We start from the raw sequence: 21,339 nt of genomic DNA on the forward strand, positions 1-21,339 counted from the left end.
CTCATACATCTGGTCCCATAGAATACCTTCCAATAACTTTCCCACTACTCACCTTGGCACAAGAGGATGCTATGGACCGACATGTCAGAATGGGAATGGGACTCAAAAGTCAAATGTTAGGCCATCAGGAAATTCCCGCTTTTGGTGGATGGAGCGGAGGTGCTTGATGAAGCGGTCCCCCAGTTTACGACGGGTGTCACTAATGTAGAGGAGGCCACATCGGGAGCACCGGATACTGTAAGTGCTCCCAGCTGATTCACAGGTAAAGTGATACCTCACCGAGAAGGACTGTTTGGGTCCTGGAAACGGAGGTGAGGAAGGAGGTGAATGGGCAGGTGGAGCACTTAGGCTGCTTGTAGGGATGAATGCCGAGAGGGAGCTTAGAGTGGATGGACAAATGGCAAAGGGATTTGCGAAGAAAGCGATCCCTGTGGAAAGCATGAGGGAGGAGGTAGAGATATGTTTGGCAGTAGAAGCTCTTTGGAAGTGGCAGATGATGAGAGGCATTGATTGTGTGGATGATCAGAGGCTTTTTCCCAGGGCTTAAATGGCTAACATGAGAGGGCACAGAGGAGATGTCATGGGTAAGTTTTTTACACAGAGTGGTGAGTGTGTGGAATGGGCTGCTGGCAATGGTGGCGGAGGCGGATACAATACGGTCTTTTAAGAGACTCCTAGATAGGTACATGGAGCTTACAAAAATAGAGGGCTATGCGTAACCCTAGGTAATTTCTGAAGTAAGTACATGTTCGGCACTGCATTGTGGGCCAAAGGGCCTGTATTGTGCTGTAGGTTTTCTATGTTTCTATGTTCCAAAGGATTCCAGTTTACATTCAAGATGTGTTAGCATTCACATATTTCCCATTTTTACTTTTCTGCTTTAATCCATAGCTTAATGTTAGCCTGGAAAAGTTAAAGTCGAACTCATTGTCATGCACACAAGTGCAATGAGAAATTTACTTGCAGCAGCATCACAGGTGAATAGCAGCATTCCGAAGAAAGACACAATGAAACATAAATTGCATAGAATGTTTACTTTAAAGAACACAATTAGAACAATAGAAGCAAAATCTACTTCAGTGCAAAGTGATGAAAATGGTTGCAGTGTTGCCAAACTGTAGTGATTAGGGCTGTACCATTTGCTTCTAGAACTGAATGATTGAAGAGGAATAGTTGTTCTCGAACCTGGTTCATGTTGAGCTTCAGGCTTCTGTACCTCCTGCCCAAAGGTAGCTGTGAGAAGATGCTGGGGAGATGCTTGATGGTAGATGTTGCCTTCCTGTAGATACTAACAATGAGGGGAGAGATGTGCCTGTGATGTATTGGGCTGAATTCATCACTCCCTGCATCTTCTCACATTCGTGCTTATTTGAATCGCGATATCAGACCAAGTTCTGTTGAAATCTCAGAGTGATGTGGCCTTAGGATGTCATTCTATGTGGTATGGTCATAGGATATTATTCTATTATGACCCCTTTGGAAGGGATATATTAGAGGGATCTACAATGCTCTATTGTCTAAATAATTCTGCTTGCACAGTACTTTTTAACAAGGCAACCGCTAACAAAAAGTTTTAAAACACAAGACAGGGTAATAATCTGTGACACCACAAAGATGTAAATAACTTTGGATAAAAGTAGGGCTCAGATGCAAGACATTAAATCCTTGATTCTCCACCCCTATTTTATGGCTTGCTATTTCTTCCCTTGAGAATGCAAATTCATGCTGTTTTAACATTCAACACTCTGACATGAACATGACTTCCTGTTTAGAAAAAAGATCCCAGAAGATCAATTTTTCTTCAGTAAATTGAAATTGATTTAAAGGAGGCTTCTCTAGATTAACATTCCTGCTCTTAGCTGCTGTAGGCCATTGTTGGATAGACTTTTAACAGGGTCTGGAGTTGCTGCTGCAACTTGTCAATACAGCTTACTTAGTATGAATATTGATATGCAGCAAAACCTAATATTGGTTTTACTGCATTGGTAGTCCATTGCTTTACAGATGATTAATACTTCATGATGACAATTTAAAATTATGAATGCAAGCTACCCAAGTCCAACAATGTTCTGATTTATGCACCAGTGCAATCTATCTGTTGCCCTCAGACCACAGATCTCCGTTCCAGCTCATTGGAAAAATTCCATTTCAAATATGTTTACATTTGACAAGTACTCAGAAAAAAAGACCAATCTATTTAATGCATGTGGGTTTATCTGTTGTCATAGAAACTAGGGTTGAAATGTTTGTGATTGACAATTCTTTACATGCATTTCAATATCTGGCCGCATATGTTTTGAATTCAATGTGAAGAGAAAATCTCAATTTCTCCCCTCTGTAAGTATATACTTCGCTTTATCCCGCCTAATATTGAAGTCCTGCCAGGAAGTGTTTTGAGACAGGATAGAGAGTGAGTGAGTGAGTGAGAGTGTGTGTGTGTGTGTGTGTGTGTGTGTGTGTGTGTGTGTGTGTGTGTTCAAAACCTTCCTATGAGTCACTCCATCTACCACCATGCCCCCTCCATTTCAAAAGTAGATATATTCCCAAGATATATCACAAGTATGCTGAAGGAAAATAAGTATTAGGTCTATTAAAATAAACAACAAGGCTGAAATATGTTTGAGCACATTGTTAGCAAGATAAGAAGGTTTCTTATAGGCTCTGTTGGAAGAGGAAACCATTGGCTTAAAACTAACAGAAGGGAAGAGGCTTCACAGCAGATCAGTTTCCAAAGAATAAGATGTTTCGAAGACAAACCAGAGGTGCTTATGCAGAAGTTGAGGGCCATGGGGAAGTGTGGCAAAGATCTCAGATTTAAGGTAGTTGGCAATGAAAGAGAGTAACACCAGGGTATCAGGCAAGTGAGAGTGATGCAACACAGAGAAAGCAGAGCAGTATTTTGAAGTGTCCGGAAGATCAGACACCAGCAAAGGTACACTTGAGCAGTAAAACATTGGGGGTCAGAGAGAAACATTGAAGGATTTCGTTGGAAGTGGCAGAGGATGACAGTATTGTGGTACTGAGCAATCTTAACAGGGACTTAAAGACAGTGCTATACATTAACGGTGAGCATCACTTCAGGAAAAATAGAAATTTCATAGCCTCATGACTTTTCAAAGCACTTTTACAACTCATTCAATATTGTTTGATGAGTAATTATTGTGGAAGCAAGTCATTATTTAAGGCAGAAATTGGTAGGCTCTTGTATGGTAAGAAGGTTAAGGATTACAAAGAGAAGGTGGGAAGATGGAGTTGATAAAGAACCAGCCATGATTGAATGATGGAGCTGACAATGGACTGATTGGCCTAATATTGCTCTTATATTTTATGGTCTTATGGTCTTATTATTGTTGGTTTTAAGATACTCTGCAACTTTAAAGTTAAATAGCAATGAAAATGGCCAGTTAATCCTTTATTAGAGAGTTTAAGATGCTATGAAATAATCATCTGACATGGGAATCTTTTACCTTTATCTAAGGGGCAAACAGAGGAGGAAGTTTCCCTGGCTAGAGGGTTGAGGATATTCCCAAGATATGGAGCAATATCTTTTGGACTTTTCACTTAAAGGTTGGTGACGTTGTAGAATTGTCCAGAAAATTATGGACCAGAAATAGCAGGACAAATATTCAGAAGGAGATAAACAGGCTTCTGGACACAAAAAAAAAACATAAAGAAGCACAGAAAAACAGAGAGAACACTTGTCACAGATACTGCCTGACCTGCAGACCATTTTCAACATTTTATATTTTCTTTCTTTTGATCCATTGTAAACACTTGTCTGATGTTATCTCTCTGGTCAGCAAAGATAGTACAGCCAGTGCAAGAAAGCAAAATTAGCCTTTTGCTCTTGAGTGGCATACATTATTCCTAAGGAAATTTAACTGGTTGCTTGACTACCTACATTACCCAGAACTAAAGATTGTAAAGAATCTCAGTGCTTTATTTATAAAATCAGACCTATATGCTAGAATACTTTTAAGGAAGGTTTTGAAGTGTAAGGTTGACACTAATCATTGTTAGTGAACTGTGAAGCATTAACATTACACTTTCTAATTTAGCATATTGTTTGCACTGCAAGTTCTGTATCTGACAGCTGCACTTCGAACGTGAGAAAATCTGTCTTCTCTGCGGGAATGATTTTGTTTCCTGTTAAGACGATGGAAATACTTCAATAAAAAGTTACCCACGAGATAAAGCAGATTGGTGAATGGGAAATTGTAATTAACTAGCTGCTGAATGAGACCAGTTTTTCAATTTTTTTTGACCTTTGGATATGTTAGATGATGGGAAGAAGAAGGGTAGGGGGTCAGAAACCTGGATTTTCTGATTTGCATAATCCCATTTAAAATACATGAGTGGCTGTCAGCAACAAAACTTGACTAATTAAAAATACATTATATTGTCCCTGCATATGGTCCCATTATTTCTTGCTAATTTTCCCTTCTCTCTTTTGTGTTGATGATTGTTGTGCTGCGGTGTCAATAATCCACGTGATGTTTATGTTTTTAATCTAACCCAGGGGTTTCCTAACCTTTTTTATGTCATGGACCCCTACCATTAACTGAGGGGTCCGTGGATTCCAGGTTGGGAACACCTGATCTAAGCTGTAAAAGTCAGCAGTATTGTTTTTTTCTGCACTACGTCACGGCTAAGGTTGATTTTAATCCAACTAGAGTCTACAAAGCTCTACCTTCCAGAAAGAAGCACTTGATCATAATCAGGATCACCATCCATTGGCTATAACCATTCTCACGAACAGCCTATATTTCCTACAACTAAAATATCTTCCTATATCAATGTGAGTAAAGCAAGATCATGGAATCCAATGGGGGAAGTCATATACAAGTTTTGCATATTATACCACTATAGTGGGCTAGTTCTCAAACAGTGACCAGACAGAGTCTAGGCTTGAGATGGAGAGTCTAGTGTTATGCTATCATAGCAGCAACCCTTTTCCTTAATGTCAGCAAAACAAAAGAGCAGGTCATTGATTTCAGGAAGTGGGGCAAGGTACGTTTACACCTGAGGATCAACAAGGATGAGATGGAGATGATTGAGAGTTTCAAGTTCCAAGGTGTAAAAATCACCAGCAGCTTCTCCTAGTCTAACCACTTAGACATCTGGGCCAAGGAAGCGCACCAGCACCTCTACTTTCTCAGAAGACTAATGAATTTTGGTATGCTCTCATGAAACACAGCAACTTTTATAGCTGCATCATAGAAAACATCCTATGCAGATGCAATTGTTCTGCCCAAGATTCCAGTCTATTATGAAAGAAGCCTCCTCTTCATGGGCCCTGTCTATACTTTCCACTGCCTCGGGAATGCAGCCAGCATAATGAAGACCTCTCCCATCCTAGTCATGCTCTTTTCTGCTCCCTTCCATCCTGCAGAAGTTTAAAAAAATTGAATACACATAGAACCAGGCTCAAGCACAGCTTCTATCCCATTGTTATATGACCCTTGAATAGACCTCTTGTATGATAAAGATGAATTCTTGATCTCACAATCTACCTCACAAGGTGCTCTTGCACCTTGTTTGTCTAACTATATTGTACTTTGAATGTAACTATAAATGTAATACCACTGCATTCTGTTATTACTTTTCCCTTTGTCCTGTTTGGAATTACTTGTCTGAATGGCAAGCACAACAATATTTTCACTGTATCTTAGTTCATGTGATAATAATGAACCAATTATCAATTACTAATTACCAAATCTATTTTGGCCAACTCCAACTTAATCAGGCATTATTGTCAATGACTACTCCCATAAGGAGACTTCATTTCTACAAACTATAAATGATCTATCTGCCAATTATCACAGAGAATATAGAAAGATCCTGAAATCCAGCAGGGAGCTTTTGACTCTGTACTATGATTTCTCAAACCCATCAGATGCCATTGCCTTTACTAGATGTATGATATACCTATCATACATTCCTTTCACCCTCTTATTAGCCTCCAAACTATAAGCTGTTGTTCCCACCTCATGCTCATTTATATACAGTAATGTCTCTTGACAATGCCATTTGCTGAATACACCTAGAACCAGGCTCAAGCACAGTTTCTACCCCATTGTTATATGATTCTTGAATGAACCTCTTAGAAACATAGAAACATAGAAAACCTACAGCACAATACAGGCCCTTTGGCCCACAATGCTGCACCAAACACATACTTACTTAGAAATTACCTAAGGTTACCCATAGCCCTCTACTTTTCTAAGCTTCATGTACCTATCCAGGAGTCTCATAAAATACCCTGTCATATCTGCCTCCACCACCGTCATCAGCAGCCCATTCCACGCACTCACCACTCTCCGCGTAAAAACTTACCCCTGACATCTCCTCTGTACCTAATTCCAGGCACTTTAAACCTGTGCCCTCTCGTGCTAGCCATTTCAGCCCTTGGAAAAAGCCTCCACACGATCAATGCCTCTCATTATCTTATACACCTCTATCAGGACACCTCTCATCCTCCACTGCTCCAAGGAGAAAAGGCCGAGTTCATACAACCTATTCTCATAAGGCATGCTCCCCAATCCAGGCAACATCCTTGTAAATCTCCTCTGCACCCTTTCTATAGTTTCCACATCCTTCCTGTAGTGCAGTGACCAGAACTGAGCACAGTACTCCAAGTGATAAAGATGAATTCTTGATTTCACAATTTACTTCAGTGTAGCTCTTGAAACCTTGTTTGTCTAACTACACTGTACTTTGATGACTCAAGGATTTATCACTTCACCATCATTAACAAACATGACCTATTCTTAACAAGTCCACTCCCAATTAGTAGTCCAGTTATTAGCACAGAGCATTAACTCTATTCTCACTCCACTGATGTTGCCTCACCTGCTACGTACTTCCAGCATTTTTTGTTTTATTTCAAATTTCCAACGTCCACTGTGCTTTTTCATCTTAACGTACGCTCGTTATGTGCCGGTCGTATGACGTAGGGTGGCAATCATGGTCCTTCCATTATCAACACTCTTCAGAGGTTGTCTGCCTGGCATCAGCCGTCTCATAACCAGGACTTGTGATATGCACTGGCTGCTCATATGACCATCCAGCATCTGCTCCCATGGTTTCATGTGATCCTGGTCAAGGGGCTAAGCAAGTACTACACCTTGCCCAAGAGTGATCTGTAGGCTAGCAGAGGGAAGAAGCACCTCACACCTCCTTTGGTAAAGACATACTGTATCTCCACCTACCACCCATTTGTCTTAACAAATCCATGTATTATTTTCCCCATTAGTTCATAGAAAACCTCTAAGTGTTCTACCATTAAGTATTGATTCTATTAATTTTCTTACAGCATTTAATAATAGGGATAACAGTCTATAACTTCCCGGTTCTTCTACCCTGCCTCCCAAGCTCCTCAGAAAATGCAGTCTGATGTCTGTAGTTTTTCAATCTTAAGGAACATTTTCTGAGACAAGAGAATATTAAACAGCTGCTTATATACAATTTCTTGTCTGACAACTTGTCTTCAACAAGTTCTGAATGGTAAAGTCTGAAGACATCAACATTGTGTTGCCCTTAAGGCATTTATTTGACTTTGTTGGGTCTACGTTTTAAATCATTTGTTTGTAACTATTTTCTAGTTAAAGTTAAGGGTTGATAATTAAGTTACAGTATAACAAAGGTAAATTCGTTGTCTATGGTATATCGCGGAATGCGATGACGTCACCTCCGGTTTCGCCGCGTCTTGTGTGTAACTTTCCGGTTCGGGAAGGTGTGAAGGTGGGTGCCATGCGTGCAGCATGATCGTGAGGAGCTCTGATTCTACTCAAGAAGAAACGTTATAGAAGCAATGCCGTAAGTTCATAAGAATGTATTTGAAGTAAAAATATTAACGCGGTTTCTGTTAATGAAGCGGCAGTTGGGGTGGCGTGCGTGCCGGTTTTTCAATTTCAAACGCGGGGTGGGCTCGAGCCCGATGGTGGTTTGACGGGACCCCCCCCCCCCTCGCTCGCTACTCGGGGCAGCTGGAGACACTCGCTAAAAGAAGAGAGCACGCGTGGTCTCCAGAATGAAATAGATGCTGTATATGTTTGTATTCTTTTATCAACAGTTTTCATCAACGGATCAGAAGTGGAAAGGATGAGCAGTTTCAAATTCCTGAGTATCAGCATCTCAAAAGATCTATCCTAGATCCAACATATTGATGAAATTACAAAGAAAACACAACTGTCGCCATATTTCAAAGGTTTCAAAGGTGTTAAAAGTACATTTAATGTCAGAGAAATGTATACGCTATACATCCTGAAATTATTTTCTTTGCAACCATCCACGAAAACAGAGGAGTGCCGCAAAGAATGAATGACACTTAAACGTTAGAACACCAAAGCCCCCCCCCAGCTCCCCCTCCCACGCATAAGCAGCAGCAAAGCAACGAAACCCCCTCCCCCACCAGCAAAAAAGCATCGGCGCTCCCCACTGAGCACTCAAGCGTGCAGCAAAGCATCAATAAGGACACAGACTTGCAGTACCCCAAAGACTACTCGTTCACCCGGTCATTCAACATATCACAGGCGCTGTCTCTCCCTAATAAGGGAAAAAGAGATGTCCCCATTTCACAGCGAGAGGGCAGACGTAACAAACAACTCGCTGATTTACAATGTTGTATCGCTTTTTCTAAACTCTGTGCCCAAAGGACTCGGGTCTCTGGGCACACAGCCTGCTGCCAGCTTGCTGCTTTCAATCTTCCCTGTACTCCCATAGCACACCAGGCAGCGGCAACAAACCACGGGTCCACCTGCCTCCAAAGCGTTGAAATCCCGAAACACTAAGGCACGCCAGTCTTCTAGTCCATGTCCTTGGTATATCGAATAGCAGCCAGTCACACGACCCCAAGAGCGGGTCCTATTCCTGCAAGAACCGAAGTCAGCGTGTAACTCCAAGTCAGGGTCTTCAAAAGAACCCTGAAAAGGAAAAGTGGAGATACTAAAGATAGAAATAGAGCTGTTTCTGGAGATACAAGCAAAGGATTCACCGTTAGACGCCATCATCTCCTAAGCCAGGGGTCCCCAACCTTTTTTGCAACGTGGACCAGTTTATTATTGACAATATTCTTGCGGACCGGCTGACCCGGGGAGTAGGGTTGCCAACGGAGAAGAGTAGCAGTCAAATACGTTGTGTTTACCCCGAGAAAGACTACAATGACCCTGAAGACTTGCGCGGGCACCAGTGCGCATGTGTGACTTGGGCATGCATGTACAAGCTGATTTTTTTCTACAAATCGTTTTTAGCAATTCTGTTCGGTGGTGGGGGGGTGTTAATCAAGACCAGAATATAGGTGGTAAGTGGCTAATTGGCTAATACACTCAATTTTGTTTCTAAAAGGGTTTATCTAACGAATTTAATATAAAGCACACAGTGCATATTTTCCTCACATGAATATAGTAAGTCAATTATCAGCGGAGGACAGGGGAGCTTGAAGTAAGTGTTGAACAAACTTCCAGTAGAAGAGGTAGAGGCAGGTTCAATATTATCATTTAAAGAAAAATTGGATGGGTATATGGATAGGAAAGGAATGGAGGGTTGTGGGCTGAGTGCAGGTCAGTAGGACTAGGTGAGAGTAGCATTCGGCACAGACTAAAAGGGCAGAGATGGCCTGTTTCCATGCTGTAATAGTTATATAGTCATATAAGTAACTTATAAGTCAATAGCATCGTAACATTTTAAGTAATGTTTGGATATTAAACATACATCACATATTTTCCCCTTATGAACATATAAAATCATTGCAACACACCAATATCACTGAATCAGTGGGAGCCCTGGGCTTGTTTCCCTGCAACAAGACGGTGCCATCGAGGGGTGTTAGGAGACAGCGATACTCGAACGGGGTTCCTTATATCCAGTCTATTCTGCAATTTAGTTTTCATTGCATTCATTGCAGAAAACTTCGCTTCACAGCGATATGATGTTGGAAATGGAAGCAATGTTTTCAGTGCTTTCGTGGCTATCTCAGGATATTTAGCCTTGACTTTGATCCAGAATGCCAGCAGAGATGTTATGTCAAACATGCTTTTCAGCCCGCCATCATTTGCAAGCACAAGGAGTTGATCTTCTTCCCGTGCTGACATGGATGACGCACAGGTAGTGACCTTGCGTGCATTCAAGCTCAACAGTGGGCGTGACAGGGAATGAGGAAAGGTGCAGCTGACTCATATCGCTAAATCATATAGTTTCCTCACAGAACGGTAGCACATGCTTTGTGGCCCGGTGGTTGGGGACTGCTGTCCTAAGCTACACCCCCGAAAGAATTTTGAAAACAGATGGTATGTCACCAAAGACTCACAAATTTCTACTGGTGTATCACCATGGAGAGCATTCTAACTGGTTGCATCACTGTCTGGTATGGAGGGGCCACTGCAGAGGATTAGAAAAAGATGCGAAAAGTTGCAAACTCAGCCAACTCCATCACAGGCACTAGCCTCCCCAGTATCAAAAACATCTTCAAAAGACAATGCTATCCATCATTAAGAACCGCCATCACCCAGGACATGCCCTCTTCTCGATGCTACCATCAATGAGGAGATACAGGAGCCTGAAGGCACACACTCAATGTTTCAGGAACAGCTTCTTCCCTTCCACAATCAGATTTCTGAAAGGGCAATGAACCCATGAAAACTACCTCACTATTTTTTCTTTTTTTTTGCACTATTTACTTAATTTAATTTTATATATGTATTTCTTATTGCAATTTGCAGTTTATTATTATGATGATGATTATTATCATGTATTGCAATGCATTGCTGCCACAAAACAACAGATCTCACAACTTTGGCCTGTGATAATAAACCTGGCTCTGATTCTGATTCTAGGCTTCAACTTCCAGATATTTGATTCAATCCTCAATCCTTGAGCTTTGTTATCAAACCCAGGATACATTGACCACTGAATACTAGGCCTTGAACTGTGGACTTGCCAATGACAGGACCATGAGCACTAGGCTTCAATCTCTGATCTCACTGATTCACGAACCCAGGGGGTCAACAGAGCTGATCTCACCTGCCCACACATAACTCTGTTTTGCTGACTGCCAGTGTGTAAAGCTTCCCTGGAAATGAAAGGTACTGTAAGTCAGGAAACCATACCAGAGCACCTCCATTAACATTGCTGCTTTCCTCCAAATACAAAGTAAATAAAGCCTTTTGCCTTGAGCCACCTCTTTCAATAGATGGTCTTAAAACAGACACAAACTCTTATGCATTTACTAAATATTTTGTTTGTAAATGGGAAATGCTGGAAGGCCAGCATTTATTGCTCATTCCGTACTTCTTTTGAGAAGGTGCCTGCTTGAAATATTCCAGTCCTCCTGGAGCCGGGACTAACAGATGGTATTGGAGAGGGAGGTCCAGAATTTAGATTATAACAGACTGATAATGAAGGAATGGCAACATACTGTACTTCATCTTCAGGATGGTACATGACTTGCTGGGACACCTGCAAATGCCATTGCTTTTTGCCTTTTTCCTTCTTGATAGTAAAGGTTGTATCTTTAGGGGGTATGCATGGAGGTGCTTGGGTGAGGACATGCAGTGCATTTTGTAGATGATACACACACTGAAGCATTGTATGCTGGTGATGGAAATATTTAATGCTTGCAAAAGGAGTAATAAATTCCAAGGGGTTCATTCTCTTTCCTGATTTTGTTTATGAGTACAAATTAGTTACATCATCTACCACGTTTTGAATGCTGAAACACAATGATAATAAACATTAATGTCTCTCACAATGAGATGGAAAGACACTCATAGACTGTCAATTATCAAGGGATGTTCACACAAGTGCAAACACCACTATCATGCTTCAAATACATCCCTCATCGTCTCAGGATTCAACCTTGTCCAAGTGGTCAGTACCATCCACCTTGTTAAAGGTTTTGACTGGGTGTAAGATTGGTTGTGTCATAGTGTCTTAGTATAAAGCCACCATTGAAACTACAGACCAAAGCTTTCCCAAGTAAGTTGCACATTTTCCTTGTCACAGAGTCATTGGGTCACACAATGTAGTAAACAGGCCCTTTGGCCCAGTTCATCTATGCCTGCTACCCTATTATCCCATTTAAGGTGGGTGGTTGGCATTTTAGCTGTTCAAATTGACTTGCTTGCTAATTTTCTATGAACTGCAAAACAGTTCAGTTTTCTAACTAAATATTTCCTTCTCACAGACACATATCTATTTTGAACATTTTAAACATATGCCACCAAGTGATCTATTTACTCACTCAACTGCTGGGGGACCGACACTTCCTTTTAATATTCATAGGTGATTGATTCTGACACAAAATCAAACAAACAAGAAGGTAAAAGTAAATATAGATTATGTAGACATAACACAGTTTACAAAATGGATCGAAGTTTCACTTGAGGACTTATCACAATAGCATTGTATTTTACCACCCCTTATTCTGCAGAGGCACGCTTAACCACCAGGCAGATGCTATCAAAGATCAGGGGATGGCATGCAGTGGGTGAGAAGGGGAAGCATTTAGATGAAAGCTCTGACCTCCACAATTCCTGCCACTGTTACGTCCCTCATTGTCTCCCCCCACCACCTTCCCAGCCAACAGTGGAGTGCAAAGCACCTTCTGTTGATCAGTGGGGGCAGTGGACTGTTAAGACTTGGATATCTGTCATGGTGCTCCAGACACCGTCCCTGGTGTGTCACAGTCGGCAGATAACTCACTTGATGGTTGACACCATGCGTAGATGAAGACTATCACCAAGTCCTGCCTAATCTTGAGCTGAGGTACTTCAAAGTCTCTGCGTTGTGTGACTGGAACTCTTGCTCCTTGCTGCTGTCACTGAATTTTCCCAGTATTGCTGAAGTATTGCGATGGTCCTAGAAATGCAACATGCGACCAGGTGAGCTGAGCTGGCAGTTGCTGGAGCCATCTGACGCGAGCTTCCTACTGCTTGACAGGCACAACATTCTGGAGATACCCAGCAAGTCAGGCAGCATCTACGGAAGGGAACAAACATTCCAGGTTTCACTCTGTAGCCTGAAAGATCTTGGCCTGAAATGTCAACCATTTATTTCCCTTCCTAGATGCTGCCTGACCTGATGAGCTCCTCCAGCATTATGTGTGTATTCCTCAAGATTTCCAGCATCTTCAGAATCTTTTGTGCCCATGCTTTCTATTTCTATTTCTGCTTCAAGCTACTGCTGATAGGTACTTCACTGCGATATTACTAAAGCATGATAAGGATATCTAACTTAGTGAGCACATGTCTTGTCATATTGCACCCTCAAAGTGAGAAACCTACTCCTAGACCGAAGAGCTGCAGATGTCCTCGTCTGGATGAGTAAAAGCTTTGTGGGTGACTAGGAGGTATTAATTAAAACTGTCAGAATGTTTAATGATCATCTTTCACTTGCTGATGCCTTCAAATTCACATGAGTGTGCTGAATGCAATGTGAGTTGAGATAGAACTCAATCCCCCTGTTGCCATGTGACCTCCACAGCTCTCTGACTCCAGGCCGAGATTTCAGTCATGCCTGTTATTTCAGAGTCTCCTCCTCTCTGAAGTGTTGTTGGTGAAAGCAAGTGGGCAGCTTTGTCTCTCTCTGCCTCTCCAAACTGCTCTCTTCTGCAAGGCTCGAAAGGGCCCCCCCTCCACGAGTCAAAAGACATTATATTCACATAGATGGGTGGAGGTGATCAGCGAATGGTGATTGTGAGGGAGAGATATGACTTTTAACAAAGATGAGATGAAGGGTCTCAGCCTGAAATGACACACCGGACCACTGTTACACCACGATCAAGAATGCCTCCAGTGCTATTCCACCCCCTCATTTCGGGAAGTCTGATCACCTGGCTGTACTTCTACTCCCTGCGTAGAGGCAGAGACTGAAGACTGCAGCATCAGTAGTGGAGACCAAGAAGGTATGGACAAGAGAAGCACAGGAGCTTTGAATCGGTGGACTGGACTGTATTCAGGGATGCATCATCGAACCTGGATGAGTATGCTGCAGTTGTTACCGACTTCATTAAAACCTGTGTGGATGAGTGTGTGCCCACAAAGACTTACTGTACATTCCCAAACCAAAGGCCATGGATGAACCAGGAGGTTCATCGTCTGCTGAAGGCCAGATCTGTGGCATTCAAGTCTGGTGACCCAGGTCTGTACCAGAAAATCAGGTATGATTTGCGGAGGGCTATTTCAAGGCAGAAGGGACAATTTCGAATGAAGTTAGAGGCAATATCAGATGTACAACAACTCTGGCAGGGTTTTGCAAGACATTACTTCCTACAAAGTGAAAACCAATAGCATGAATGGCAGCGATGCTTCATTACCAGATGAACTCAACACCTTCTATGTCCGCTTTGAAAGGAAGAATATAACTACAACTGTGAAGATCCCTGCTGCACCCAGTGACCCTGTGATCTCTGTCTCGGAGGCTGATATTAGGCTGTCTTTAAAGAAGGTGACCCCTCGTAAGGTGGAAGGTCCCAATGGAGTACCTGGTAAGGGTCTGAAAACCTGTGCCAACCAATTGGCAGGGGTATTCAAGGACATTTTCAACCTCTCACTGCTATGGGCAGAAGTTCCCACTTGCTTCAAAAGGGCAACAATTATACCAGTGCTTAAGAAGAATAATGTGAGCTGCCTTAATGACTATCGCCCCGTAGCACTCACATCCACAGTGACAAAATGCTTTGAGAGGTTCGTCATGACTAGACTGAACTCCTGCCTTAGCAAGGACCTGGACCCATTGCAATTTGCCTATTGCCACAATAGGTCAACGGCCGATGCAATCTCAATGGCTCTTCACATGGCCTTAATCACCTGGACAATACAAACACCTATGTCAGGATGTTGTTCATCGACTATAGCTCAGCACTCAAACACCATCATTCCCATGATCCTGATTGAGAAGTTTCAGAACCTGGGCCTTTGTACCTCCCTCCGCAATTGGATCCTCAACTTCCTAACCGGAAGACCGCAATCTGTGCGGATTGGTGATAATATCTCCTCCTCACTGACGATCAACACTGGTGCACCTCAGGAGTGTGTGCTTAGCCCACTACTCTACTCTCTCTTTACCCATGACTATGTGGCTAGGCATAGCTCAAATACCATCTATAAATTTGCTGATGATACAACCATTGTTGGTAGAATCTCAGATGGAGATGAGAGGGCGTATAAGAGTGAGATATGCCAACTAGTGGAGTGGGGTCGCAGCACAACCTTGCACTGAATGTCAGTCAGATGAAAGAGCTGATTGTGGACTTCAGGAAGGGTAAGACGAAGGAACACGTGCCAATTTTCATAGAGGGATCAGATGTGGAGAGAGTGAGCAGTTTCCAGCTCCTGGGTGTCAAGATCTCTGACGACCTAACCTGGTCCCAACATATCGATGCAGTTATAAAGAAGGCAAGACAGTGACTATAGTTTATTAGGCGTTTGAAGAGATTTGGCATGTCAACAGATACACTCAAAAACTTCTATAGATATACCGTGGAGAGTGTTCTGACAAGTTGCATCACTGTCTGGTATGGGGATGACTACTGCACAGGACTGAAAGAAGCTGCAGAGGTTGTAAATTTAGTTGGCTCCATCTTGGGTACTAGCTTACAAAGAACCCAGGACATCTTCAAGGAGTGGTGTCTCAGAAAGGCAGCATCCATTATTAAGGACCTCCAGCACCCAGGGCATGCCCTTTTCTCACTGTTGCCATCAGGTAGGAGGTACAGAAGCCTGAAGGCACACACTCAGCGATTCAGGAATAGCCTCTTTCCCTCTGCCATCCAATTCCTAAATGGACATTGAACCCGTGAACACTATCTCACTTTTTTAATATGTATTATTTCTGTTTTTTGGATGATTTTTAATCTATTCAATATACATACACTGTAATTGATTTATTTATTATTATTATTATTATTTTCCTCTTCTATATGATGTATTGCATTGAACTGCTGCTGCTAGGTTAACAAATTTCATGACACATGCTGGTGATAGTAAACCTGATTTGAATACTGAAGCGCAGACTGTTTACTCTTTTCCACAGATGCTGCCTGGCCTGCTGAGTTCCTCCAGCATTTTATGTGTGTTGCCTTGAATGTTATCATTGGTCAGCTGGTTGGAGATATGAAGAACTTCATTTTGGAAGGGTTGGTCTGATTGAGGGTTAATGTTCTGTAGTAGACAAGGGTGGGGCAGCTGAGAGGCCTGGAGTCACAACCACATCAGTAAATGAGTGACTGTGAAACTTTCCTGATGAGGCTATGTAAGAGCTTGTGACTCTGAATCCGGGAGGAAGAACCACTCTCTGCAGTTGTTGCCGGCTTTGATGATCTTCTTTGTATCATCGTTATTCCTTGTATCTGTATGACATTATTGGTCCACTTTAGGTTCCAGTCTCAGAGATCGGCAACACAGAAACAGGCCCGTCAGCTCAATTCATCCCTGCCAACCAAGGAGCCCAGCTAGACTAGTCCCATTTGCCCACCTTTGGCCTGCATCCCTTCAAAGTAAATTTATTATCAAAGCATGTCTATCACATATACTGAGGTTTATTTCCTTGCAGCATTCACAACAGAACAAAGAAATACAATAGAATCAATGAAGACTGCTCAGGTTGAAAATTTTTACTGCTGGGTACACATTTGTGCATGATATTTAGAATCCAGTTATTGCAACTAATAGCAGACTAAGAAGAGTGGATATAAGGACATGCAGAAGGAGAACTCTCAGGAAAAGTTCTGCAGTGAAAACCTGAAGACATCGTTGGTGTAGATCCAAGCTTCATTAATGCGTTTCAGTAAAAATACCTGGTGGAATCCCATGACTGGGTCGTCACCAACCTTAAGTTGTCTGACGACCATACTCAAAATACAATTATCAGGTGTGGGTTGATGGTCTTGTGCAGTTACCAGATGCTGTATTTTTGCATATGAAGGCTACTAAGTTTTTTCACAATAGTATCTTTACCTTGGGACTGCAGTGCTTCTCAAGAAAGGCAAGAAGTCTTGTGGTTTGTCTTGTGTTTCTGTGATATCATTCTGAAGGAACATTGTATCATTTCTTAATGCATGCATTACTAAATGACAATAAAAGAGGACTGCATGTCCTCATAATCTAATCTAATTTAAATCTGAATGTATAATGGTGCTAGTTGACTCCTATCTTCATCAAGGACTTGATAGTAATATTCCAATCTGCTCCCAAAGAGGCTTGTCATTCATTCTGATCAGTCAGCCTCAAGCACCAGTGCCCCAACTCTAGTGGATCGCAGTACGGTGACAGTCAGCACCAGGCCCCTCCCAGCCGCTGCGTGGGTGAAGGAGAAAGCACACTCGAAGAAGATAAATCATACCACACTATTTTGTCTTTCCTATGTATTGGTAAATTGCTATAGCAATCCAAAGAAACAAAGTAAGAAAGATCAACTTCTTACCCAACCTTTTGATATGTTCATACCTTTTGTTGACTTACCATGTTCTTTGCTTAAGTTGGAAATGGTTTTATTTGGTTTCCTGGCAATGAAAAGCTGCACACAAATGAAAACTGACAAACAAAGTTTAAAGCAAAGTTTCCCTTTAAACATTTCCTATCCATACTTATCCAAATGTCTTTTAAAAGCTTTACTGTACCCGCTTCAAATACTTTTTGTGGTAGTTCGTTCTGTGCGCTCACCACTCTCTGCGTGAAGGGGGTGCCCCTTAGGACCCTTTTTAAATCTTTCACCTGTCAACTTAAACCTGTGCCCTCTGTTTATTTGGCTCTCTCTTCCTGCAAAAAGGACTTTGCGCATTTACATTATTTATGTCCCTCACCATTTTATATAGGCTTTTCAGCTTAATGATGTCGTTCCTATAAATAGGTAACCAAAAGTGTACACAATCTCCAAGTGTAACCTCACTAACACCTTGTACAACTGTCAGCTTTTTCACATCAGTAGCCAATATTATCAATCGATTTCTTGTGTAGCCATCTGCAGGAACCCTCAGAAGAGATATTTACAGCATACTTTTGTGAACAGGGCTGAAAATGAGTTGTGTGCATTGTAACCGTGCGAGATCAGCCTGCACAGTTTGGAAATTCCAAAGTAAAATTCAAATACTTTTGCTGAGTTAAAATAGCGCAGAACTGGGAGAGGAAATCCTACTGCTGGCGAGCTATCCTGGTCCCCTCCCCCCACCCTCCTGACACTACCCCTCCCTACTCTCTGCACGCCAGGGAGTTAAAATTCAGATTTGCTGACAGGCTGCCTGATCAAACTTTCAGATTGGCCTCTGGAGCAGTGACTCAGGGTTGCCTCATTATTACTCTCAGTCAGCACCTACTCAATAAGCCACATGCTACCATCTATCTTGTGATTGAGGAGGCCAAGGGAATTCTGATGGCGTGTATCAGGAAGATGCCATTTCATTGCCAGCAGCCAGATGTTCAAACACCATTGATACCTTCATCTGGATGAGATCCCTGTTTATTGCAGAAGACTCCCTCTTTGGCAACTTCAGCAACTCATTTATTTGTTGGCATGCGATGCTGTTTATTCTCCCATTAGGAAAATATCATGCTCCTCCTCCTCCTTCTTCTCATAGACATTTTCCCATCTTGCCCAAATCAGAATGCACGTATATAAGATTTTAAAAGAAAATTAATCTCCACTTCTTACTATTTTTGTTATTATTTTGTTCCCCAATGACACCTAAAACTGCTTGTTCTCTCAGTCTGAAATTCTAGACCTTCCACTTCTCTGCTCTAGAAGCTGATGCTTTCCAGAGCAGAGCTCCTTCTTCTTCTTGGGCCCTTAGCTCCCAGTGGAGCATAGGCCATTGATGATCCACCGTATCTATTGTCCAAAGTCGATGGTACGATTGGAGTTCCTCAGCGTTTCTGTAATCCAGAGGATCGGCCGTTACGGCTTCAGCAGAGCCTTACCCGTTTCCACCTCTCACAACGGGGACATACGGTTGGACTTTGAGAGGCAGAGCAGAGCTTTGGGGGCACCCCCAACCACAAATTGTCAGGGCACGTGTCACCAAAGACCCTTGCAAATTTCTACAGATAGGCCTCTAGTGTGGAACCTCCAATCAGGAGGATTGCAAGTGGCTGCAGTAGGTTGCAGACTCAGCCAGTTCCATCTCCATCATAACCTCTCCACTATATTTCATCTTTCTCTGGCATTGGGGAAATCTTCCAGAGAGAGTGCCATCCATCATTAAAGACCCTTACCATCTGGGACATGCTGTCTTATAAATTTCTAGCCCAGGCAGTTAATCTGGCCAACTATTCTATTTAGTCCACCCCCTCCCCAACCCTCTCTCTGTATTACCTCCATTATGTTCAACCACTTTTTATAATGCTGCTTCCATTGTAGGTAGATGTTGGTATTTACAGTATGTCTATGCATATTTTATTCCATATCCATAGTTTAACCTCCAACTTTATTTTTTATATAATTCTTTATTTTTTTAATTGTTGAATAATGTTTTTTCCTTCTTGTGTGCTGTGCCCTGACCAACACACCATGATAAATTCCTAATACGTGGAAATGGAAGTGGAGAATAAAGTCAATCTTTTATCCTTGGTATTCTCTTTGCATTGTTGCCTTTGGGATGAGGTACAGGAGCCTGAAGACCCACTCTCAGTTTTAAGAGCAGCTTCTTCCCCTTTGCCATCAGATTTCTGAATAGTCCATGAACCCATGAATATTCACTTTTTATTTGTCTTTTGAAATATTATTTAAGTTTGTATCTTATAGCAATTTTTATGTTGTGCACTGTACTGCTGCAGGGAAACAATAAATTTCATGACATAGGTCTGTGATCATGAACCTGATTTTGATTCTGGAGTTTCACTGGAATGTGACTGGGGCAGTTGTAACGCAAGTTATTGGCGTGCTAGTATTGATGTGTAAGGAGCTCAAAGCTCTCCTCCACACTGAGAGGGTGAGTGAAGAAACGGTTTGCAGCAGAAGATAGAAATGTGAACGACATTGTGACAGTTTCAGCAACGGAATGCAGAGGGTTTGAAATAGGAAGGGCAAGGTATGTGATAAGGTACTGTGAAGTAGACTTGCAAGGTAGCGTTAGTACAGCTTTCAATGTGTAGCAGTCGGAGTTGGCAGCATTGGGTGGGACCTGGTTGCGGTGGAGTTGCATGCACAGCAAGTCAGAAATCAGAGCCTGGGACCGAAGCCAGGATGGAGTGCCCTTGGCAGCATTTGGAAAGGGAAGTATGGCAGCAAAATACATGCTAGGTGAAGCTGAAGGCTGCTTGTGTGCTTCGAACTATGAGAAGAATAGGGTAGGGAGGTAATTAGATCTGGCATTACTTTCATTTGGGGATGGGAGAGAGGGGTCCAGGACAAACCTGCCTACACCTGCCAAGTTTCTGCTTTACAGCAACTACCGGCTCCATCTCTGTTTCTTTAGATCATTCTGAAACACTCTCTAACAGTCAGTGCTGTAGCCTCATAAGCATGGGGTTAGGTTCATGTTGTCAACAAAGTTTCAAGGATAGAAAATGCTGCAGATACACTGATAAACAAAATAAGCCAAGGAATATCGAATAAGTGTGCATGAGTGACACAAAGACACTAATTGGGTACTGGATTGCATGTTTCAATTCTCTCCTTCGCAAAGAGAAGAGGCAAATATTTTTTAGAAGCATCTTCTGGAGAATCGGAGGAAGTGTAAGCACTTAGTCACCCTTTGGCACTGTCTGTTTATTTATCAATTCTTCGTACTACCATACTGCCTTCCCTGGGTGGAGAAAACTTATATAAAGTGAAAATCACACCATTAAGAAGTAGCTTGATTCAAAATGCACCCCGGGAAGTTTTCCAATTAATTGCCACCCTTTGCAAAATTGGTCCGGCCACCTCCAGCTGTAATTCACCTCAGTGCAGTTAATATTTACCTGGCATCTGTTATGCACCTGATAAAGTCCAAGGTTATGCAACACATTTCTTCCATTGCCAGCAGAATAGTTATTTGCTTTTGGTGGCAACTGTGAGCTTCATAAATGACACGGAAGAAAACTGGGAGCACATCGGAAATGGGATGGTAAAATCATCCACACCTCACCAACCTCAGTTTTCAATAGTCAGGATAACAGAAACGGTATTAAACACATTTATTATCAAAGAAGGTATAAATTAAATAATGTATAGATTTGTCTGCTTACAGGCAGCCACAAAGCAAGAAACTCAAATAACTCAATTTTAAAAAAGGACCAAAAAAATCACTGGGCAGAGAGAGAGAGAGAGAGAGAGAGAGAGAGAGAGAGAAACATTCATCGTGCCAAGAATAGGAGCAAGCCAACGGCATCCCAAACCAGACTGGGTCCCAGATCCACTCTCAGAGCA

General features: G+C 42.2%; 1 pseudogene; it reads right to left on the reverse strand.

Annotated features, from left to right (window-relative positions):
• Window positions 1-16,711: 16,711 nt before the first annotated feature.
• Window positions 16,712-17,209, reverse strand: LOC134359171 (nuclear transport factor 2-like; annotated as a pseudogene).
• Between the last annotated feature and the right edge of the window lie 4,130 nt (window positions 17,210-21,339).

Source organism: Mobula hypostoma, chromosome 20 (genome assembly GCF_963921235.1).
Source record: "Mobula hypostoma chromosome 20, sMobHyp1.1, whole genome shotgun sequence".
In the NCBI taxonomy this organism is placed as follows: Eukaryota; Metazoa; Chordata; class Chondrichthyes; order Myliobatiformes; family Myliobatidae; genus Mobula; species Mobula hypostoma.